The sequence below is a fragment of the Dermacentor andersoni genome, chromosome 6, assembly GCF_023375885.2.
Source record: "Dermacentor andersoni chromosome 6, qqDerAnde1_hic_scaffold, whole genome shotgun sequence".
Taxonomy (NCBI): Eukaryota; Metazoa; Arthropoda; class Arachnida; order Ixodida; family Ixodidae; genus Dermacentor; species Dermacentor andersoni.
In genome coordinates, this window is record NC_092819.1 from 100,292,658 (window position 1) to 100,318,429 (window position 25,772).

Genomic DNA, 25,772 nt, shown 5'->3' on the forward strand with positions numbered 1-25,772 from the left:
GCTGCACTTTCGCACAAGTGCTTGTGCGCGTGACGAACGTGATTTTTACTCGGTGTTCGCATCGTCTCTTGTCAAAGCCAACTTTTTCTAAACGCACAACGTCATCTAACGTCAGCAAGAGCTTCGCTGTACATCCGTTTTCACAGGGTGGAATGGAGACGGATGGTCTTCTTTTTTCCTTCGCTTTTCATCTCATACACCATGCAGGTGTGACACTGTCACGTTGCTGGCCGCGCTGGCACAGAGTTGGCGCTCCCTGCGCCAACGCTGGGTCACGCCTGGTAGCTATCAGAAGGCTGTTTATTCTGCGCAGCAGCGGTTTTCTCACGTGCTGTGTCGCGCTAATGTGTGGCCCCCCCCCCCTCCCCTACTCCGTATTATCAGAGAACCACATTATATTAGCATTATTATTAGTCATTGTTTCGAGACTTTATACGCTTGCATAACGGTGTTCATGTAAATGTTGTGATGGAAATGAAGATGTGGCAATTGATAGCATTTTTTTTTTTTTTACAATCGTGCCTGAGGACACTGACATAATGTCTTCTTCGGCGGCCGTTTGTTATTGTAGCAAATGCGAGAAATGATACTTTGGGTTCGGCTCACTCCGTCGCAAACAAGTACAGTATGCGCAACTGGAAAGGCGTAATTGTCTCATTAGACACAAGATGGTCAAGCGCTGAACTATATTGCTATTATTTCGGCGCAGCAACTTTCTAGAGAAGTAAACAGTTGCTTAATTCAGCTGGTTCTGATTAATGCCAGAATTCATCAGTTCACTGGGGTGTACGATGAATCATGATGCTGAAACGTTTCCAAAATACTGATAAGTAAATGCAAGCAGGTTTCCTTAACGGTGCTTGCCTGAAGTCCAACGTTACGCTGTCCTCCTTAAATGTGATACTTCAGCACAGGAGTTCTACGTCGCATGAACGAGGATAAAATGAATATTGGCGCAATCTTGTTGAGGCCGCGCCACGCGAATGCACTTGCTTATGACACTTCTTTCAGCCACTGAGTACCTCTCCGCGTAAACTGTTGCAGCGTTGCAAGTCTGGCAAGTAAGCACTCTCTTAATCAACGTGCCAATTTGGCTATGGGAACGCATTTGGTGGGCGGAAGTGCGAATCACCGTTGTGACGGCTGTGAGGGACAGGCAGAGAGGGAGGGAGGGCGTATTCTGAACCTCCAGAGAAGACCCCGCACCGCCCCTGCGATGGGCGCTTACTGAACGGCCGAGCGAAGGGTTCGAACATGCGGAGAGGCAGGAAATTGCCGACGTCGGTCGTGTTAGTTTGTCAGTGTCTGCCGGTGACACATTCGAGTTGCAGACGCACGTTCGGACTCGAAAGGATACAGGCACGGGGAACGCTGGAAGGTTACACGGTGCGCAGAGAATTGGGCTGACGCCGAGATTGGGTGCTGATTTCGAATATTTATCGCGCCCTGTCGAAAAACACATAGAAGAGCAACGAACGTTCGTAGTGTGCGTTCGTGCTGACGCTTCCGGTTTTGCAGCCACGCCACGCATGTGACTCCTGCCGTAACACACTAGGAACAGAAGCAGACACCCTGCCTGTATCATAACGAAGTGCATGTAACTTTGTGTTTTTCTGCAGGCGTGGCGGGATATTTGAACAGTCATTTCTTTTTTTTAATTTGAACATTTTTTTAAACACCTTCGGCAGATAGCACTGGTTTGCCTTTCCCGCGGCATTTACGGGTGCGGCAGAATATATCGTCATAAAGAATATGAATGTTGTGGAAGTCAATTGCAAAGATTCACTAATTACCTTGTTCAATATTAACTTTAGAGCACACGTTGCAGTGTCGAAATTGAAGCCGACCATTACTGAAGTTTAGTTTGCTTATATATATATATATATATAGCAAAAAATTTAGGACTAGTGCCACTTCCGAGATATTCGCGGCCGCCAGGGACAGCTTCATTTTGATAGGGGCGAAACGCAATACCCTGAGGTGGTTAGGCACAGGGCGACAAAGTTAAAATGGTCGAAGATCACTCGGAGCTGCTTTCTTGTGTGCCTGTATTAATTAACGGGCAGAATACGTAATACCGCGTTACTTATTATTGTTATTACATTTTCCTAGAAAGCAATGAGACATATATACTTACGCATGAAGGTTTAGTTTGCGAAGCCCAAAAGGAGCAGTCGATTTAGCATTCGGGCCGCAGGGCGTCTCTGAGCTTAATTGTTAACCGGCATCCTTTAACATTAACTCAGTTTACTGCAGCATTTTATGCCGTTCTTCACGGAACCAATGATTTTTACGGTTAGTTTTGTTTCGCTTCTTATGTGGGTAATTAACGTTTGCTTACAAGGAGCAACAACGTTGGAATCGTTATGTAAATGATATTAATGAACCTAATAATCGTGCTCGGTCGCTAGACACCGGATCGGTTGCGTTAATTGGTTCGGTCTGGTTATAAAAGGCTTCGCTAGCCCCCTGGCATTTCCCGGTAAAACAGATGCGTCGCGTAATTAAGTTATTTTTGCCTCTCGTTCATTGCGCATAAAGTTTCTAACGTTTCGATGTGTACGTAGATTAAATCCGAGAGAATTGACGTTTAATTATCAGCAGAATAAATTCGCGTCTTCTAATTATTTACTTTTTCTGAGTTCGTTTTGTAGTTTCACATTACAAACAGGTTAAATGAGGAGCAGAATGACCATAGTTTTTTTTCGTCTAGATGAGTTGCATCGTTATCAAAATTTTTCGGCAGTGTTGCGTGTGGCATCGCTTGTCTTTTTTCTTTTTACTCTTCGTCACGTTCCAGCCTGTTTTTCGATTTCGTAGCCAAGATGTTAACACGGTATAGTTTATTTAAGCTGAAGACGAAGAAAACTGATATCTGAAGGCACGGAATAGGAATTCAATGGTCTGCACTGTGGTCTCTGGCATGGAATATAACGTATCGTTTCCTCGTCCCTGCAGTGGCCAGACGATGCAGTGTGCACCATCCCTATGCGTAACGCGTTGGCATTTGAAAGCGTTACGTCCAATCATAGCCTATACAATAGCGTCGCGCCTCTTCGGACAACTTTTGGTGGAATTCGAAGGCTTAAAGTAGCACCACGAATTATTATCACGCATGCGTGAAGTGTGGCTCATTCCACTGAGATGGGATGCAAGTATGAAAAAAAGCATCCTTGCAACGATTGTCCTAGAAAGCGAGATGGATACCTGGCAGACTTCTGCATGGACTAAACTGGCAGCTAAATGAGCACTTACATTGTCGATAATGCCACAGTGACTTTGTAGCCACTGAGAAATGACTTGGTGTCATTTATCACTCAGGTGGTGCGTGACCTCCCCAATTTCAAATGAGCTGTTCGTGTGTACCACGCCGCAACGCTGCTGGCAGACACTGCAGTGCCACCTTCGAGTCGGAGATCGAACGTTTATGTGTCGGCTAGTCCTTAATAAAGTGCAGTGTGGCGCGAAGCGCTGCGATTTCTGCTTTCATCGACGTGCTCAAGTGAGAATTTTTGAAATCGATAGTGGTGACGTTTGCCAGGGTGACGACAGCTGCGGCAAAGCAGTTCGGCTGGGGGGAGCCGTCAGTTTATATGTGTGTGTAGTCTCAGTATACTCCTGATATTATAGGAGTAAGGTGAGCTGTTCAAGAGGTGATGTTGACATATCTGTTCTTCTTTTTTTCGACGCCATGATGTTGCCATGTTAGTCTTGGGCTCAATTAGACAACAAGGATGAATTTAAATTACCGTGACAGATGTGAAGCAGGTTGCGAACGTGTGAAGCAGAATGAAGGACGAGGTCTCTCCGCAGGTAGAGAGGCTAGGTGGTGGCGAAGAGTCGGGTAAAGACACCTTATGTGCACTTTTATCTCTTCGACTGTGATATGTATATTGGCGAGGTGGCCACTAGCTATTGCACTAGTTGCCACCGTTAAGGCACTTCGAGGAAGGCTTGTAGACAAATTCGAAACGACTGGTGCTGAGCAAACTGTATTGTACGTAGATCTGTTCGTTGTCTTTTTCTTTTTCCTTCCTTTTTTTTTTTATTTGCGTGAGGTCCTGCTCCTTAGCTGTACCGATGACAGCCGAGAAAAAGCATCCTATGCAGTTGCACCATAGGACTTCTGGGCATTTCTCACCTACTCGTATTTCAGGCGAAAAACATGAAGACAGACACTTGTCAACCGTTTTTTTTTTTCTTAAGGTACGATACATGGGAGCTTCATCATATGTATCTGTCAGTTATAACACCTAACAATTTTTATGAGCGGACATACGGTATCATCTGCCCATAGATTAATACGCTGCAGTACCATCAGCGTCAAATGAAACGTGAACTGCGGAGCGCGCGGCCCAAGCATAAGTGAAGGTATAGTGCGCGCCGTCTATTCATCACCAATGACAGGCGCGCACATCCGGTTTGGCCGCACTGCACAAGTTTGCCGATCGAAAGAGCGGCACAAGCGGCAAACCGCGGCACGCACAGCGCTGTCCACGTTTCATTTGACGCCAAAAGCACTTATGGTTTCGGCTAACTGTGCGACAATACTCGCCTAAAGTGTAATATTTTAGCTTCGGGATTTTTTTTTCTCCCTTCCAAACCTAAGAGACAGAAAACAAGCGAAAATATCTCACCATAGGGGGATCGCGCAGGGCGGCCAAACCGTATGTGCGCGCTGTCAATGGTGATGACCGGGCGGTGCGCACAATGCGAGCCTTCACTTATGTTTGAGCCGTGCGCTCCGGTGTTCACGTTTCATTTGACGCTGATCCCATGTCATTGGCTTACGCCTAAAGTACACAAGCACACGTTTCTTAGATGAAATTTTTGGACCGCGCTTGCGGAGGTAACGTGTAGTCTGAGTAGCAGCTTTCTGGAGCTTCGCGCACATCTGTAGGCCTGTTGCCCCAGACACCCGAACGCAGCTGTCATCCGGGTACATCGATAATTCAACTTTGCTTGCAAAGCGATCACGGACACCAATTAGGGTCAGATTAAACAACGAAGGGCTCGGTACGCCAGGCTGGCGGACGCCACGGAAGGCGTAATGGAAAGGATTGTGGCGGTCCTCGGTGCTCACAAGTATAGATCGCATGTAGAGAGAACTGTACGGTCAGCGCCACCCTTGTGCAGAGCGCGGGAACGGCAGCCGCAGGGCCGCTTCAGAGGCAGCCAGAGACGCCTGACGGTAGCTGCTGGGCTCAAGATAAGAGGTATCCGGGCACGCGCGGTTGACTAATCTAATCTCGGGTCCAGCAACTACCTTTAAGCGTCGCTGGCTGGCTGCGGAGCGCCCCGGAGACCGCTGTTCCCGTGCTCTAAACAAGGGTGGCGCCGACTGTATACATTTAGCTGGACATCCAACCACCCAGGCTCTTCCTTATAAAATCATAGGCACCCTAGACAAAGGAGTTGGCAAGCAAGAACTGCATTTACATACTTCTCTAAAACATGGATACTTGACGCGGTGATTACACCACTTATTATAGCACATGGCGGCACTCTTGGTTGGTTAAGCAACAAGAACTGTTTAACTGAACTAACAATGCTGTGCTGTATGTTTCAAATGGGTGAAGCTAACCGTGGCTTGCACAAGGCCTGGCTCGTGTTTACTTAACATGCTTCTTTCGAGTTGTTGTTAGGCCTCACATTGTTTTCGTTGAAATAGACCTATATATCGCTAAATAGAGAAGGATGTATGTGGAGTACAGATAAATGCAAAGAAGAATTGCTTCCCCGCTTCCTTCCGCTTCCTCTTTAATGTCGAATTCTACGACCTGAAACTCGAGCACTCGCATAGCCGATGTCACTGCTATCGTACTCTTTTCAATATATCGCTAATCTGTAAATCTGCGACTTAGTTATAACACCTGGTCAGAAACTAATCGGTCCTTCAACTATCCTCGAATATACAGAAAAAAAAATGGTTTCCTACTTGTGCGTTGCAAGGGCTTTCAATCTCAGAAGCAATTTTTGACATAGATTGAGCCCGGCTAAAGTACTACGATTCATAAAGAGTGTCGCAACACTTAGGACGCCTTACAAACACAGCTTGACCAACCCACTGCGATGTGAATCTGAAGCGCCTGCTACCAGGGGGACCACACTGAACGAGAACGGATGGAAGATTGGAGCCGTTTCCGGAAGGAAGGTCCCATAAAGCGATCGTCAAGAAATTGTGGGTTGTTATCGGCTTCTACTATATTTACCATATTCTTTTTTATGGTGTTGCGCTGCCGTCTTTTCGATGCGGCTTTGCGTTTGGTTTGAATTTTTTTTTTTCATTTCCATGGCAGAGCACAGCTTTGAGGTGAAGCATTTAGGCTAACGCTTTTGTGGCCGCTACTTCTCAGGAATTCTGGTCAAGCTCTTACATGACCTCACGTTTACACTTGGTTGACAACGACGACATTGCTGCGTCTCGTCTTAGAGAGGCTAATTTTATGAGCATATATAGCGTAAATTGCGATCAAGTATGGCTTTATTGTATGATTTACTCGCACAGTCGCTGTAGAAAGGCTTTAGGGGAAAAAAATTACCCCTCTTTTCTTTCGCGTAAGGTTGGGCTGCCTCAATTGTTTGATTGGGGGAATATTTAATTTCGTCCCTGTGAGTGTTTCCAATATGCATGTAAAGAGAGAGAAATGGTATGGGGAAAATTGAGGAGGTGAACCAGGAGAGAGCCTTTTGATTTGCTACCCTACACTTGGGAAAGGGTAACGGACGAATGAGAGACGGACAGGATAGCCGAGAAAGAAAGCAAACACGCAAAGAAATAAAACACGTGTGGTGAACGCCCGGGAGTATCGAAGTCACCTCACTGGCTACTCCAACGTACTAACTTCGATAGCACCTTTACCAACTTCCGTCATGACGGCAGTATAGATTTTCACTCATATCATTGACGCGGAAACGAAAGAGATGTTACTAGAACGTGCAAGCGCGTAAACACGTCTTGGCTAAATTGAGTTATTTATTATCCTAAAAATATCAGTAGTAAAAAGTTGGATATGTGCCTGGCCTTCATGAGCTCGAAAATGTGGTTGCTTGGTTTTAGCTTCCTTCTGATAGACACTGTAGCAAAATATCTGCTCGTGTGTTCTCGAAAGCTATTTTTAAGCGCGAAGCATTCCTTTGCCTAGTCGAAGCCAAGGTCATAGCAAGCTCGCACGCAAGGACGCGCCAATTTTTTCCCCCAAAACTGTGGGCCGATGCCTAGAGATCGTGCAGATCGACATGTTGCCAGAGACTGCTCAAATAAACACCGGATATAGTGTGAATTACGGCTTCCAGATTGGCAGGCATCGGACATAGTGCAAACAAACATCGTATACATTGCAAATTAAGCCACCCAGATCGACCAGCGCAGGACGTAGTACAAACAAACACCGGATATAGTGCGAAATAATGAGTCCAGGTTGACCAGTATAGGGCACAGTGCCAACAAATGCCGTATATAATGCAAATTAAGGCAGCCAGCGGCGGCGGGTGATGCACGTGAGGGCAGGCGTGAGCTCCAATACCAACATGCCGTCGTTGTCATACGGTCGTCGTCGTTCCGTCGTCGTCAGTTATTTGACTTCATTTCATTGTTATAATTACTTCGTTGTCATGGCATCGCCATCTTCCCATCGTTTTACTCTGTTCTCACTGCGTTGCCATATCGCCGCCATCAAGTTGTATTCGAAAGGCCGTCGTCATACCATCGTCATCGTTCAGTTGTAGTCATGCCATTTTTGACATCGCGTCGACATCCCAAAGTCGCTGTCATGGTCGTTTTCCATCATCGCCATCTTGTAGTAGCGATTGCGCTGTCGTCAACCCACTGTCGTCACACCTTTGTCGTCACGCCATCGTCCTTACACCATCGTCGCCAATTCATGGTCGTCATGTACTCGTAATCGCACCATAATGGTCATACCATCGTCGCCATTCTTTGCACACATTTGTGTCTTCTATACATTTCCGAAATGCATCGCATGATATGGAGAATCGCCAACTATGCCTTCTGCTGATTTTTAAATGTGTTTCTTCTGTAATGCGGAAATATTTATCGAGTACAGCTCAGTACTCGCATTTCTGAATCTACTCTTACGTAAGTGCATTTCCTGACAGGATAGCTTGCGATAAACTCTACAATATTAGGAAAACGAACGCAGTGATAGCAAGGCGTAGGACCGTGTACAGAGAGCAATGTCATATATAACGATCACGTAAAAATGTTTCGTAAATCCAAGTCCAAGGCAACGAGCGTAAGCGTGCACGAAGAAAGGAAAGTGAACTTCCATCACAAACTTTCTAATTGAGGCAAGAAAAAAAGCAGAAACGCTATCGCTGTATAATGCGACCTCCGTGTGGCACCTCGATTATTGAAGCTTCTCGTACGTGACGCACACTCAAATAACCACCTACAACAACAGCGAGCTATGACGGCAAGGTAGGATGTCGGTGTCACGCTCAAGAACACGGGTGCACACAAGGGCTTTTCTTTCTGAACGGGATCAGCGACGAAGTTCTGGTAAAGGCCGCGCTTCGTGTTTTCATCGGAGCACGCTCACATGCGGGCCGTAATTGCTACGTGGAGCTTTGTCCAAAGTCTCAACAACCTTTTAATGCGATAAAAGCGCTCATTATACGTTTATTCGCAGTTCATTGTTGTTGTTGTTGCTTTGCTTTCTTCCTGGAAGCTTCAAGCACCTAGCCAGCTCGTTAATTAGGTTCTTTCCCTGCTGTTCAGACGGCGTACCAAATATGAGGGTGCACTTGGAGCATGCTGTGGCTCTGCACTCATCTTTACTGATTTGTGCTTTCCATAGCGTTGCCGCAAGAATGGCTGCTTTTCGAATGCCGCTATTTGTTCTGTTTGATTCACCGTTCCAAAAATAACTAGAACATACTCTCCTGAAGCGGTGACATGATGGCTATATGTGCTGCTAAACAGGGATTTTATATGTATTCATTATTGATGACGCGCAGTTTCCGCAAAATGAACATGGCGACTTCGTGTAGAACAAGAGCCGGATCGTGACCTGCCTATGTGCTACGTCATCTCGTGCAAGACGGCTAGAAAGATAATGGCAGTCAGAGATCAGCTGCTCTTCAAGATGTGCGTGCATTGCTTCCTCGGTATTTCAGTCTCGTCGCCGCTTCCCTGCTATTCTTACAGATCTTTGAGAGAGTGGTGTTGCCTAAAAGTTATCAAAACTTCATACGAACAGTTTTGTAAGGCCCCGCGGTTAGTGCACTTTTCATGCAAATGACTGCAGCGAAATGCCGGTTGCGTTGTGAATAACGGTGGTGAAGTTGCCGATAAAGTTTTATTCGCCACGCAAATAAAGCATCCGAGAGACACTAGAGCAAGACAGGTCGATTCATGGTAACTTGCATCACGTAAGTATTCAACAGTGGTATAAATCATGAAATGGTTTCAGTTTAGCGCTCTGGGATAAAGTGGGGGCGCCCTTGATTCAGAATTATACAAATACTATCGATAATAACGAAAGCAAAAGCAAACACTAGCGTTAACACATTTTATACGATGACAGCTGTGAATAGCATCAGGTCGAACGTGTGCAATGCGGTTGCGCAGTAATGGTGTTGTACTATAGGTATATTAAGCGGTGTCTACATTCGTTAGTACCCTTTCAGAGAAACTAAAAATATCGAAATAAATATTTTGCCGCTTCGAAGCACGACGACATAGGTTAGGTTCTGGCTGAGTCTAAATATGCAATTACCTGAGACATCCACCAAACAACCTTGGTTCTTGCTAATGGTTCTTGCTAACTTTTGCAAGAAGTTTAAAATCAGCCACGTCACAACATCGACAGTATCCGAACTTTCCGCCCTCCGTAGTCCAGTGCTATATGTGCAACAAGAATGACCAAATTACTGGGCTATATTCTGTGATTCAAAGGCAGTCCTGCAATCACCCTTATCAGCTCAGTACCGCAGCCCACATGAACAATTGGTAGGAGAGATACGATTACGCTACCATGAAGCGGTGGGCGGAGGCCACGACATTGTATTTCAGAGGATATCCGGGCACTACAACATTGCTGGCAATGAAAGTGCCGAGAAAGCTGCCCGTGAGACACATGATGTATGTGAAAGCACCTCGATGCCATTGTCGATAACGGATGCAGCGTGGCACCTCTGCGGTCTTGTCCATATTATTATTGTAAGGAAATGGAACACACCGGAGGTCACCAACTGCGCCTATGTGCCATGGACCTGCATATGACATTGCGACTTTTACCTGGTTATAACCGAGGGGAAGAAACGATACTGCACCGCTTGCGAGTACGATTCTTTCACAAACGCCTACTCATTCCTAATTGGAATGGCGGGCAGTCCCATTTGCAGCTGATGCGGTATCTAAGAAACGACCAAACATCTCCTGTGTGACTGCCCTACATACAAAGACGAGAGAAGCGCCCTTCATACAGCTTTGGGGCACTTAGATGACCATCCTTTCACAGAGGAGAAAATCTTGGGCCCGTGGCCTCGTGCGTCTGCTATGTGCCAGGCCACAAGGGGGCTGGAGCGTTTCTTGAAATTCATCAGCCTGTATGACCGCCTGTGAGGGTGACGCCGCAGTGGGCGTGTCTGGAATAATTTCGACGACCTGGGCTTCTTTAACGTCCACCTAATGCACGGGACACGAGCGTTTTCGCACTTCGGCCCCATCGAAACGTGGCCACCGCAGCCTGGATTTGATCCCGCGCCCTTTGGGCTTAGTAGCGCAACGCCATAACCACAATATGTGCCACCATGGCGGGTAGGCGGGAAGTTTTTTTTTTTTTTCTCGTCTATTTAATTTTGTTTTATCTTACGAATCATGAATTTCAACCCATACTTCGAACGCCATCGTACTTTGATTTTATTGGCCAGTTGCCTGCTTCTCAGCTTGCGTACTTCGTGACGCCGGCAGTGAAAAAGATGTTTCACATCCACCGCCGCGGCCATGCAGGGCGCAATCGAACAATCCCGAGTGTATCTCTAGTATACATACACAAGTACCCGAGGAAGTAAATGGCAAGATGTAACTGCATTAGCTTAATGGTAAAGCACGCGTAATGCAGAAGACGTGGGTTCGGCACCCAACTGCGTTGTCTTTTTATATACACATTTATTCAGGTTTTCTTCGCTGTTTCTACATTTCAATTAACAATTTCTCGTATGCTTGCTTTGACATCGTTGTCTGTCTGTTTATTTTTGTGGTTATAACTAAATTAACAAGACACTCGCACATGCGCTGATAGTATAGGTTAATATTCTAGAGCTGGCCAGTGATTCAACGTGCGCGAGGGAGCTCACGTTTAATTGCGGCATAATCCCATGTGGATAAAACTCTTCTGAACACGAAAACTGCAATGCCACTTTCAACGAGCTGTATTCTTTTTTTTCACCCGACTTGGCGCGGTCTCTAATCCTGCCGCAATTTTGACTGTAGGTTCGTATAGAGCATTCCACTCCTTTCAATTCACCCTTGCCGGAGTTCAGATCTCGTTCTGAGGCCAAATCTTGGCTATGCGCTGGCATCGCATTAATCCTGCCTTCCGCCCTGCTGTGGCGACTGCTTCGCAATCACACCGGCATGCCCTATGGCAGAGTGTGCCATTTTTAATGCGATAGAATGATAGGCGGGCTTCGCCTTCTCTGAAGGTATCCGTCTCGCACAAAATATGCGCCGGTCCGGAAGGCAGTGAAGCCTAACGTGGTGTCTCCAAGCCGCCGGCTGTCGCGAGCAAAGAGCTCAAGAAAACTATCATTTGACGCTCGTGGCCAGACGTTTCAACGTGCGACTTTTGCTCGAGAGAGGCATGCGTGCGATCAGGGCGTGAAAGTTTGATCAGTGGGCTGTCGCAGAGGTTCCATCCACAGGGATTAAACAGTGACAGTGAAAAAGCAGCAGTGACCTTGTGCTGTCAGTACGGAAAATTAACAATTTCCATTCAGGACACGCACCATCTCCCCGCGGTGTGGTGCGTGCGTTTTGTAACATGAATCTGCGTGTACTTTCATCTCTTCGTCTTGTTATCTGAAGCAGCAGGATTGTTATTGCCTAGAAATAGAGTGTAGTCATCTAAATAATTTTCCTTTTTTTCCGATATAATTAAACTGAACGTTTCTTTATCTAGTGCGAATTGCCTTTTTCATCACCTACGCACCATTCAAGGGCTGAAATCAGCTGCTCACTAAACACGAAATTGCCTCCATCAGAATGTAGAAACAGCAAAAAAAAAGAAGAAGAAGAAGTAGAAAACCGATCGGCACAGCGCCTTTCTGACTTCAGCAGCTTCACTCCCTTTTCACTTGTCATTTTCACAGGTGAGGTTCACACCAAGATTCTTAGACTCTTCAGAAATTGGACTTGCTTGGGAGTATCGGAGACCAATTTTCTTGCTGTGAACAAAGCTTCTTCCCCGTTAGGAATATCAAGGCTTAGGCAAGGGAGCCTAAAGCGCGAACAATGCGAATTCGTCGTCCCTGTGAGTTCAAAGATCGGCCCTCTTACTCGAGAACGAGCTCTCACCTCATTTATTATTGTACGCCCACAATGGGAACAAAAGCGAACGACGCCAGCAGCGGGAGCACTGTCCCGATCCTCACTTGGGGTTCCCTGCAGGGTGCTTGTCTTCCACGGAGAATGGGTCCCTCGTCTCTGAAAGCAGTGCGCAACAGCGAATGCGAGCAGCGTAGGAGTACGTATATACCAGAACGAAGTCACTCGGCTTGGTGTAGCTTGGTTCATTGCACAATGCGTGCGCTGAGCTCTAGGGATAGATACGCGTTTCTCAGAATAGCTTGCTTGTATTTCCCCTCTAGGACTCCCGAAAGGAGTACGAAGTATTTCGCGTTAGCATCTGAATTTACTAATTCTATCGTAGAACCCATTTGAAGATGCTAATGGGTGTTACTTTTTTGGGTCATGAGTACCTAAGATACATTTTCTGTGCAAACAGAGCAAAATGTACTGTGTTAGTGTCAAAAGGTGAGCGAGCTTGCAGCTGACATTGTGGGCAGTAGCTCGCTCACCTTTTGACACTAACACAGTACATTTCGCTCTATTTGCATTTTGCTCTATTGTGGGCAGTAGCTCGCTTCCGGGCACAAGCTTGCAGCAATCTTTATCCTGGTTTCGTACTCGGCAAAAATAAGCCGCGGTCTTTCATTAGACCCGAGAGCAAGGTCGAGTTCCTCCGGCTTTATCTCGTCTATTTTGTTTTCTTTGTCAACAAAAAGTGGCTTCAATGTAGTAGTCGAAAGCAAACCTGCTGCGCAAAGATATTTCATTGATCTACCTGATGGCTATGAGATCTCGCTCATCGCAGTCGTGCAGTTTGCGGTCGTTGGACTAACAAAATAATATCTAGTCATTTTTTTCTTTTTCTTTTTGCCAATTGAGACCTGTATCGTCTCCATAGCTAGTTTTTCGCTGAACCGGTGTAACCAGGAATAAGTGATGCGTGAGGAGCAAGTCAGTACGGCAAAAGACAGAGCCCCATAAGGGGGAACAATCACAAACCGGGAAATGTGGACTGGCGGTGTGCCTTGCAAATACTTTTTCACTGTTGCTATGGCTGGACTGGTAAGATTCTTTGGGTCACATATTCGTTGGCAGGAAATCGACCACATATCCCTAGAGATGCCAGGAATTCCTTCGCAACCTTGACAACCAAGCGCATGCACGCACGACCCGAGCGACGTGAAACTCGTTAACTGGCCCAGCAATTCTTTTGGCTGACGTACTTACGGCCCGAGGTGGCATGCAGTCGGCAAGTAGTAAGAGCGCGCGTCTTGTCACCGCTGTTGTTACTACGGAAACGATTACGAAGAATGTATATCGCTAGTGATGCTGCGATGTCGTTTCCTGGAGGAAGATAAAAAAAAAGTTCCTTGGGAATGCCGCTATTAGGGAAGTGGTCAACACCAAGGCAACGAGAAGATTCTGTGCTGCGTTCCATCCCAGAGTCTTTTTCTCTAGTCACACGGGTACTTTCGGCCGCCATGGTGCCCGATCAGGATTCAATTTCTCGGTCACGAATAAATAAGAAAATATTATAACCTGAATTCAAAAAGTACCTCTCGCACCATGATTTTGTACCAAGGAATTTCAGACACTATATATGTACTTCATGAGTGAAGCAGTGACATTAAAAAATACGCATTGCTAACGCGATGAGGTGCTCTAACGATCTTTTTGCATGAGTTGGGAAGGATTGTTGGCAAAATAAAGCTTCTTTAAAGGGAAGCTTTCTTTGCCTATCATCCCACTGTTTCACTAGAGTCGGTCGGTCGGTGGGTCAGTAGGTCGGTAACTGCTCGGGTTCTCGCCTAGCAGATTACCCCTATATCTCAAAATAGAATAAAGAAATCGCCCCGGCTGCGGCATTCGAATCTAGGACACGCCGCGCATCTGCCCGATGCTCTAACGATTAGGCCACAATCACTTTATCTTCTTAGGTGGTATTTATTGCGTCACGCATAATGCTATACGCGAGGAACGTGCATGCGCTAGCCTAGCCACCGGGCACTTTTGAATGAGCGTATTTCACGCGAAAGCTTTTTCGAGCTGCGCCATGAGCCTCTCGTCAACATATGTCACTGAGTATGCGCCACTGGGTTGGCGGCGAGTGAGGGAACAATCCTCAGCGTTTGCAGGCACCGGAGCGCAACTCCGCTCCTCTCGGAGGTCACGCGTGCACTTCTCGACAACGCCACTAGATGGCGTAGCGTGTCCGTAAAGAATCGCGAGGGAGGAGCCCGGTTGCCGCATTACGCGTTTCTTAGCGTTTGCACGCGCCGGCATGCCATCCATCTTGGAGGCCACGCGCAGGCTTCGCAGCAGCACCGCTAGGTGGCGTTGAGTTTTTTTAGAAAGAGGCGATTGGAAGATTGGTGGAATAAAAGTAGGGGAACGATAAAAAAAAAAACGGAGACGTACAAAAGCACTGTTCGCAATAGGGGATCATGAAATTTGGTTGTGGGAGTTTATAGTGTTTATTTTTTCTTTTTATTGTTTAACCTAGGTAGGACATTAAGCAGTATAATAGGAAGAGCGGGGGGCGCAACCCACCGCCCCGTTCCAAAGGGGACGCTCATAACATCCATCCATCCAAGCGTGAAAGAGAAGTCTTGCGGCCGCACACGCCTCATACATACCTGCCTTCGAAGGTTGCCATACTTTTTGTCGCTATATTGATTGAATGTTACACGAATTATTCCCGATAAGTAAAAAAAAAATTCGACAGCGATTGCGTAAATTATTCGTTGTGTTTGTGACGGCAGCTATGTTCGCAGCTATATGAAAATGGTCTCAACTCATTATTGCAGTCACATTTCGTAAAAATTGACGCCACATCAAGCACAGTCACAAACAATACCATTTTCTAAGTCTGTGTATGTCAATAACACCTGCGCATCTACAACCTGTAAGCTTGTATGCTTTATTACACATGTTGAAATCGGCGCCTCCCGAGCTCAAATTGTTAGCTTTGACTACTTTCAAATTACCAGAACTGTACTTTGAGAAAAATACAGGGGATACGCTGCACATAAACATAAGTTAAAGAATGGTTCAAACGCCTCTGCATGGATTTATTTTCAATAAATTCAGGTCAACTTATTCTTTATCCCCACCTTTGTGCTTTAACATCATTCCCACTTTGGAGCATCGAAGAAAAATTGGAAGATTAAAATTCTATTAATGCCTGAGTGAAAGCTCATCGCGCTTGACACGCGGAAATTTATTCAGCCGCTTTCAACAAATACAACCCATCCCAATCATTCTTACAGCTTACTGTCAAATTCGTCTCGTGTAAACGTATTTAAACATTCTTTTTTTCCGCGCAATATCCAAGGTAGAATGCATCACTGCAAGTGTATTCTTATATGATGTCGCCTCTGTTCTACATAGTTATCGTAAGGTGTTCATGTATTTGTGTTACAGTCGCATATGGCTTGGTGGTTGATATTCTCCAATGTTGAATATGTGGAATGTTGGCGCAGTGAAACACATGCGTATGCTATTTGTATTTTTTTTCTGCCAACACTCTATTTGGTTCGCACGTGCTTAGAAATATATAAAACCGCAGCATACTCATTTCTTAAGATTTAAAACAAACAAATAAACGCCTTTGCATTTCATTTCAAGCAGTTTATTAATCTGCGTTCAAGAGAGAGAGAGAGAAAAAACATTTATTTGTACCATCGAGGTGGTTGCTATGAGGTCGAGTGGGTGGTGTCCTCATTCCAGGACTCCACTGGCCATGGCTGCTCGACGTACTTGCTGGACGAGAGCTTCTTGTCCCGCCAGGGTATCGCCGGTCAGCTGTACCTCCCACCGCTCAAATGACGTGCTAGGCGTCTTTAAGTGTTGAGGTTTGCCCCCGCACCCCCACGAGATGTGGAAGAGTGTAGGGCGTGTGTCGCCGCACCAGGGGCAGATGCCGCGATATGTATGTGGGAACATTTTACTGTATTTGTGTAGGTTAGGAAATGTGTTTGTCTGAATAAGTCGGAGAGCTACGTCATCTTCAGTGCTGAGCTTTCTGTGAGGCGGAGGATAAATCCTGCGGTTGAGTCGCTGGATCTCGAGTCGGTCGCAGTAATTGGACGGCAGGGGCATGAAGGTTAATGGTGGGGATTGATGAGACGATTCGTCTTGCCCCGCTCGGTTGATTAGCGCTCGAGCTAGGGCGTTCGCCCTCTCGTTCCCCTCCAGACCCGCGTGGCCCGGCGTCCACGTGATTTGATGGTATTCTTGCAGCCTCGGGCCTAGAATATGAGCCGCCAGCAGCGGTGTTCGGCCGTTGGTAAAGTTACGGCAGGCCTGTTGCGAGTCGGTAACGACATCGGCTGCCCTGCCTACCCTGTCTTCTTGCTTTATTACTAGCGCCGCAGCTATGGTTTCAGCCGCAGCTGGGGTCTCTGCCCTTACGGAGGCCGCGAGAGTCAAGGAGTTGTCTCTCCCGTTCACGGCGGCTACCGCGAAGAGGCCCCCTACAGGGTACGCCGCCACGTCCACGTACGTTACGTACGGGTCACCCTTGAATTGTCGGCGCTGTCTGTCGACGCGAGCCTTGCGTCGTCCTTCATGGAGTTCATGGCTCATGTGCTTCGGTATCGGGTTCGCCTTGATCTTGCCTCTGACCTCAGGCGGGAGTGATCGTTGCCCATCGAGGGCACGGAGCTCCGTTGCCGTTCCGGTCCGGTGGAGGATGGCTCTGCCCGCCGCCGTGTTCTGTAGTCTGGCCTTTTGCGAAGCCATAACCGCGTCCGACAGCTCAGCGAAGGTGTTGTGGATCCCGAGGGCAGCTAACTTCTCGTTTGAGGTGGTGACAGGGAGACCCAGGGCCGTTTTGTACGCGCCTCTGATGGTGGCATCGACTTGTTCTTGGTCGCGTTTGTTTAGCGAGTGATAGTGATACGGCATGCTATATGTGATTCTGCTGATCACCAGAGCCTGGACGAGGCGAAGCGTGTCCTCTTCTCGCATGCCCTTGCGGCTTCTTGTAATTCGTTTTATAATCCGCGAGATCTGGTTGGTGGCAGACCTTAGGGTTTGGATGGTGTGGGAGGCTTTCAGGTTGCTCTGGATCCAAAAACCCAGAATCCTAGTCTTATTGCCTTCCGTGATCTTCTGGCCCTCAAGATAGAGGTCGATAGGGCCGGGGGACTTGTAGATTCCTCCTCCGTGCACCCGGATCACCTCGGACTTTTCTGGCGCACAACGCATCCCGCTCGCTGCCGCAAATCTCTCCACGGCCGTCGCGGCCTCTTGAAGGGTCGCCTCTTTTCGCGCTAGGGAGCCCTTGGTGGCCCAGAGCGTGATGTCGTCTGCGTAGAGGGCGTAACCTAGGTCGGGGATCTTCCGCAGCTCTTTGGTCAGCGCTAGCATCGCGTCGTTGAATAGAATCGGGGATATTATCGCCCCTTGCGGTGTTCCTTTGTTCGGTACGTCGATCGTATCCGATCGAGTCTGGCCTATTCCGATGGTTGCCGTCCGGCCCGTCAAGAACGATTTAACGTAATTAAAGATGCGCTCCCCGCAGCTGATGTCGTTCAGTCCCTTGAGAATGGCCTCGTGAGAGATGTTATCGAAGGCCCCTTTTAGGTCGAGTGCGAGCAGGAGATGTTCTCCTCCCTTCGGGATGCCCTTAAGAACTTCTTCCCTTAGGATTAGGAACGCATCTTGCGCAGAAAGTCCCGGCCTGAAGCCAAGCATGGTGTGCGGGAAGAGGTCACCGTCCTCTATGTAATGTTGGAGGCGGGTTTCGATGACCCTCTCGTACAGCTTGCCGAGGCACGAAGTCAGCGAGATGGGACGCAGGGCGTCGATCGCGGGCTTCTTGCCGGGTTTGGGAATGGTCACGATTTCCGCGTGTTTCCACTCGTTCGGTACGTGGCCCTTGCTCCAGAGTTCCTCGTTTAGGTATTCGGTGAAGTCCTGGATGTGCATCGGGCTCAGGTTTCTAATCATGGCATTGGTGATTTTGTCAACTCCGGGAGCAGTGTTGCGCTGTGAGGCTCGTGTCGCGGCATACACCTCTTCCTCCGTGATGGGAGCGTCCAGTTCTGGTCTTGGGTCTCCTTCATATCTTAGGAGGCAGGGTTGTATGGGGTCGCTACCAAGGTATCTGGTTTTTAGGGTGTCAATCAGATCCTGGTCGTTTCCGGGGAACTTGTGAGCGATTTCTAGGAGCGTCCGACTGGTTGTCGATTTCGCCTTGTCGGGCTCGGTAAGGCAACGTAGGATGGCCCACGTCTGCGCCGTACTCAGGGTACCCTTGAGCGAGGTGCAAAACTGTACCCAATTTTGCTGCGTCAGCTCGTTTGCGTAATTTCTGGCTTCGTCTCTTATTTTCTCGATTCGTAGACGTAGCTTCCGGTTTAACCGCTGTCGCTTCCACCGTTTGAGGAGGCCCTCACGGGCTTCCCACAGGTGTAAGAGCCTGCGGTCGACTTCGGGCGTCTCGACCATGCGCTGGATGGTTTTAGTGGTTTGGATGTGGGCGTCCCGGAGGTGCTGCATCCATTCCCCTATGTCCGTTATACCGTTTTCGGGCGGGGGGTACTGCCTGAATGCCTCCCAGTCCGTAAGCCTAATTTCACCAATTGTTCTCTTGAGTTTCGGCGTGGATACCGAGATGCTGAGGATGTAGTGATCGCTGCCCAATGTTTCGCCCAGGTGCGCCCATGAGTATTCCCTTACGTTTTTGACAAATGACAGGTCCGGAAACGTGTCTCGACTTACACTATTGCCTACTCGGGTTGGTTGGAGGAGGTTGGTTGTCAATTCGAGGCCCATTTGGTCAACCGCATCGAGGAGCGACCTTCCCTTTTGCGTGTCCTGTTGGTAGCCCCAAGTCGTGTGTCTAGCGTTCATGTCTCCCACCACTACCAGCTGGTTGCCGCCAGCGGCTCTCACGCTCTCGTAAATGATGTTGCGGAAGTCGTCTTTCTGAGCCCTCGGGGGACTGTACAAATTCAGGATGAAAGTGCTACGTCTACCCCTCTTCTGCGGGAGGACTTCCACTAGCATATGATTAATGTCATGATGTTGATAATGTTGTCCCACGGCCGTCACCGTTTTGTGAACTAAAACCGCGACCTTCGGTGATCCCGCGTGTTTAATTATGTAGTAACCCCGCAGCCTGATCGGCTGGTTCCCGACCTCCTGAAGGCAGATGACGTCGGGGGGGTATAGGTGATTTTGGATGAAAAGTTGGAGTGAACTTGCCTTCTTGTTGAAAGAGCGACAATTCCACTGCCAGATCACGAGGTGTTCGGGCGCGCTGCGTGTGGTGTTAGCCATTGCTGACGTTCATGGCACCGCCGTCGCAGTTGTCGGCGTCCCTAATGTCACCCGTGTTGTTTATGCGCTTGTACGCCTTGATGCGTGGATTGCTGCTCTCGTCGTCGACCCGCTTGCGCGAGCCAAACTCAACCTTGCGTATTCTTCTTTCAAGGTCTTCATGGCTTAGTGTGTTCTCCTTGACTTTATTGTTTAATTCACCCATCTGGTAAAGCATCTGTTCTATCGTAGCATAAATACCTTCGAGGGTGACTACACTTGACTGGCCTGCCGCTGCCGAGGCCGCACCGGGAAGCGATGAGGGCGTGGTGGTTCTTGAGGGGGCAGGAATGGAGATGGCGGGCTGGTGGCCTTTCGTGCCGCTTTGCGGCCCTGTCTGTGTGTTGTTGCTTGTTTTGCTTAACAACGCTTCTAAGCGTTGCATGCGTTGGTTTAGGTCGTTAACCTGAGCCTTGAGTTTTTTATTTTCTTCCCTGATGCGCGTACATTCTGGGGAGCATTTACTATTTTCACTGGTATTTTGAGCGGAGGAAGTACTAGACTGATTCCGGCTCACCTTGTTGTTGATGGCTTGGTTCTTCTTGCCCGATTGGTTCTTCTGCTTCGACGTGGATGTCGAGGTAGAAGGCTGCCGCTGCCCTTGCTTCTCTCCTAGCTTTGGCCACTCCGAGCGGAATCGGGACCTGGACCTAGACTGGGACTGGGACCGGGATCGGGACCGGGACCTTGACCTGGACTGGGCCCGGGACCTTGAGCGGCTCGCCGAGGATTCCGAGTTGAACCACCGCAGGCGGCTTCGTCTTGGTCTTCCTCCATCACTGTCGTCGTCTTCCTTCCTCCTTCCGGGCGGAGGATGCTTTTTGGTGGTAGTGTTGTTTTTTAGCTTTTGCTTGCACTCGCGAGATCCCGTGGCGTGGGCTTCGCCGCAGATGGCGCACTTGAGCGAGCACTCGTGGCCGTCCGTCGGGTCGTGCGTCCCGCAAGCGCGACAGATCTTGACGTTCGGGGTAGGACAAACGTCCGATCGGTGTCCCATGCGCTGGCACACATAGCAGATTTGTTTTGTGGGCTTGTAGGGGTGGCACTCGGTCTCCCCTCCGTAGTAGTAGACGTATCGTGGAACTACGTCAGAGCTGAACGTGATCAGGGCCGTCTTGGTCTTTCCCAGCATGCGGGCCTGCACGATTTCAACGCCTTGGGTCCTCACCCTTAGGTGAGTCATAAGCTCCTCGGGCGGGGTATCCGGGTCGATTCCATGAATGACGCCCCGGGCCACTCCATCCGGTGCCGCAACGTAAGAGTTGACTTCGTAAAGGTTGCCGCCCAGCACAATCCGCGTGATCTTGCGTGCCATATCAGCGACCTCCTGATCTGGGGTGCTAACAATAATTATGTTGGAACCGGGTCTCAAGCGCACGATGAAATGCGAATCGTCAACTTTCCCTCCGCAGGCGGCCGAGACGGCTTTCGATATTTGGTGGTTGCTGAAACTCTTCACCTGAAGGCCTTTCTTGGGTCGAATGATGATTTTGAAGTCGCTACGTGGCAGTGGGGGCAGCCGTCGCCTCTTCTTAAAAGAAGGCTTCTTTGATGCCCCAGCGCCTGCAGCTGCGTAGGATGATGATGATAACGCGGTGGCGGAGGAGGGCGATAGCGGACAGATCACCCTGCCTGCCACACACACTTGCTCGCCTCTGGCGAGCTTCTTCTTCGTTCTTCGCTTGAGGTGTAAAGACCAATTGGAATAAGGACATTCCGATGGCGTCCCTTGCGAAAGGTCCTCTTCCATAATGGCAGGGTCGTCATGGCGATCTTCCGAGATGTCTTGGAAGTCCATGGCTGTAGTTTCTTGCGACGAAGGCCCGGCGCCAGCTCCAACAATAGCACCATTAGTTCGTTAGCAGTGGTTTGTGAAGGTAAGGAAACGCTAACTTAACATACAAAAGCCTACTCTGAAGGTAATTCATCTGTTGTCTCTAATGGGGTGCGATTCCACAGCAGTGCTATTCCTCAATTAATCAGATTACGATGTTTAACGTCCCGAGACTGCACAGCTCGTTCTCATGGACACCGTACAGTGGAGTGCTCGGAAGTTAGGGCACGTTCACACTTGCGAGTCGCAGAGGTCGCGCGACCCTTCTAGTCGCAAAGCGACAGTCGCAAGTGGTCGCCTTGGTCGAAAAGCGACGCTCACAGGGCAGTCGCACGCTGCTCGATTTTCCAGCCTCGCGACTTCGGGTCGCGAACCGCTAAACCAATCGACGACGCCCCGGAAGTAGCGCGCGAGACTTTGTGCCTCTGGTTGTCCTTGCCTGCGGTGAGGTGGCCCTTGGAAGTGTGAACGTCGGGGCTGTCGAGCCGACCGTCGCACGACCTCTGCGGCTCGGAAGCGCGAATGCGCCCTGATTCTGACCACGTAAGGCTCTTTGACGTCCACTGAACGCACGTTACATGAGGGTGCCTTGCATTCCGTCCCTCGCCGGAATGAAGCTGCTGCGGCGGGTTTCGAAACCGCCACCTTGTGCTCCGCGGCGCAACGCCATACCGAATGATTTGCACAATGTGTTAGTGTTCCTTGGCAAAACGCGTTGGCAACAGTAATTCATCCGCATTCCGTATAAGGTTAGACACGCCAAATGGGCTTCCTATTTTTTTTTTTTTTTTTACTCGTCTGCCGACAAGTTTCCATTTCCTTACGCATCCTCCGCTCGTAGTTCTATTAGAGATGCGCATATGTATGCTGGAGTCTCCGATGGCCCTGTTTATGTATGGAGCACAAAAAAAAGGCAATGGTTAGTCCTGGCAGCGGACCAGTAACGTTCCTTTCTATGTGGTTCGTACCCTGCGTATCTGGCGCAATGGGCCGTTCCACAGATTTCGCAGTAATGGAAATGTCACTTTGGGTAGAATATTGCTTCTGTGGATCGCAAACGGGAAAGTTCTTGCTCCAGAGTGATGACTTCTGGATGCAAGCCACGCATCTCGCCAGAGTCTTCCTTTCTTTTTTCTGCCCGCGATGCTGTTTGCATTTTTGTCTGTGTTAGTGGATTTCGGCGATAATCTACTGTCTAGTTGTGTGAATACGTAAAAAGGCAACAAAATCCGGATTTTTTAATGGATGCCGCAGCATATTTCCTTCGCAAACGTGAGGAGGAGTTACAGTAATGCATTTTTTGACCATAAATGAAAAGAAAGAGGAACCTTGAATTCTGCTTTGTTGCCAGCGCGCGCTGGATTCCGGACAGAGAAATTTTTTTTTTTGTTCCTGTTCTAGTTGCTTTCTAATACGCATGGATTGAATGACCCAGTTTTGTGATGAGGCTGCCATTTTTTGTTTCTTTCTTTATAGATGCTTCTTTTCATTCTCACCAAGAACGCATCATAATTCACTGCAACAAAACAGGCGTTTTTAAGGAGCTGGCTCTGATAAATGTGCGTGCATTTCCGCGAAACATTTCTGCTGGGATGCTAGTGAACATTGCGCCGTCTATTCAATACATTACAAAAGAAATTATTCAGAATTTTAATAATATAGCAGCGCTTCGTTGCTCCACAAAGGCTAAAAACGTATAAATTATTCTTATGGCACGCACGGTAACAAGAGCACGAGAGACATAACCCTAAATTGTGGCAGAGGAATAATACGCGACGGGAACAAACGTGGTGGACAGAAGTGATTTCAAGCGAGCGTCTGACATAAATACTGCTTCTTCGTTTCTTTCTTTTTTTGACTTCAAAATCAACTACTTTGACTACATCAGGAGCTTTGTTTCGCATAGACTTCACACAGCACACACGCTTTAGGACTGTAAAGCTTTTCCTCGAACGTTATGCCCCTTTATTGTCTGACAAGGCATTTTTTTCTTCTGCTGCAGCGATTGATTTATTTTTTTCTGTGACGCCGATCTGGGTTCCTTCGGTAGCGTTTGACTATATGATTTCCGAAAGGGGATCCTTTTCATGAAACATGAAACTTTCTCCCGCTTGAGATTTTCGCAGAACGGGCCACTTTGCCTTTTTCCTTTATTTCATTAGGAATTCTAAGAAATAAATTGCGGTAGAACTCTTCTTATAAATAATGTCGACTTAGTGCGATTATATATCAAGCATTGTAGCCACGCACCCTATTGCCATCGCTGAAACGCCTCATGTACGAGGCGTGTACCTGTACCTGCCGAGCTGCTCTCTTGCGCATCCCTGTGGTTACGCTGCAACCTCCAGCACCCTCATCGCGAAGTCCGCGCCAGGTCCCTTTGCGTTGTCTCTGACACTGCAGCGCTGGCGCCTGGGTGTGCATCAGCTGCGTACTAGAACCCGGCTCCACTATCGCGTATGTACCTGGACACGCTGCGCCATCTAGCGATGCCGGCGCGAAGTCCGTGCATGGCTTCCGAGATGCGTGATAGGCCGGTGTCTGCCAACGCTGAGAATCATTTGCTCGCTATCCACGTGCTTTAATAGCGCAGCTCGCTAGGGCGTCGGTCTCGCTCCGAACAGTCACCGTTATTGAGAAAAGGACAACTCGAGAGAAAACAGCAGAAACAAAAGAGAAAAAGCAAGAGAATTTGCTAGCCATTCCACTCTGGGAAGGTGGATCAACAGCGAAGCTGATCCGACCGGCGTTGAGCTTCACAAGATGCGCCGGCACAGGCGGGTACACGTAACCGTTCGTCGTCGAGAAACGTGGAACCGCACACTTTGACAGAGCCTCTCTACGCGTACCACACAGACGAAAGTCCGGCACGCACTCGCAGGGAAAGCACCAGGTTAACACCTCCAACGTACGTTAGCCGCTTCTCGTCGTCCCTCACGGCAGCGATCGTAGTGAGGTCCTTATCGAACCATAGTCGGTCACAGACGTTGCAAGGTGGAACCGAAATGACAATCAAGGTAGTCTCTTTGGAACCTCGCGTTCGCACCCTTGAACTCATCCACGTTGACCCCCTCACGCCGAAGCCACTTCACGTCATTCTCTGACTCACGGTATGCTTGGTCGGTTCTCGCTAGTCGCTTACGTGCCGCCTTGCGGGCACGCTCGTTGGCCGCCGCATTAGCGTCCGCACGTCGTCGACGATCACGCTCGCGTCACTGTTCCCTCCGTCGCTCTTCGTAAGTGCGTTGTTCTTCTGCAGTCCTGATGACGCGCAGCCTACCTGTTGCACCGGTGAAAAAGGAAGGAAGGAAGGAAATCAACTTTATTCAGGTCCTGCAGGCCACGAGAGCTTTGGGCTCTCATGGAGTGGGCGTCTCCCACGACGGAACCGCGAGGTTGAGTTTCCTGGCGGCGTCGTGGACCTGCTGGATGGCCCAGAGTTGGGGAGCGAGTTCTTCGCTCCGGATTGCTTCTTCAAACTTGCGAAAAAAAACCGAGATCAGTTACGTCGTTCACATGTAGAACCGTGAAGTCAACCGCACTCGAGAGAGCCATTGACGATGATGATAGTTTTTTTGCACAGCGGAGCCAATTGTGGAAGAAGACGACAAACGCGCGAGCAGTGGCACGAACGCACTGGCGTGGTTGCGCCGAGGGGCGTGAACAAAGAAGGCGCCGACGCTCTAGCCATTGCTGATGATGATAATTTCTTCTCGTACTCACTACGAAACCCCGAATCTGAACCACTTGCAGCTTCGCTATAAAAGAAAGAGTCATGTCGATCAAATACTCATCTTGGAATCTAAGCGAAGCTTTAGAGAATTAAGCGTTTAATGAAACGCTTTGAATTTGCCTATCTTATTTCCGCGTCTTCGGGGTAAAGGAAATGGCACCTGCTACTCGGGTACCTTTGCTATATAAGGTGACAACTCATACATTGGATTGTATGTCATCATTTCTTCTGCCAGGCTACTGGCCAATCCCCGTTGTTGTTGTGTGCCATACTATGCAAATCGTCATCAATACGCTGTGATCCTCTGAAAGAACTAGTTGTCTTCCTCCTTTGTGGGTATG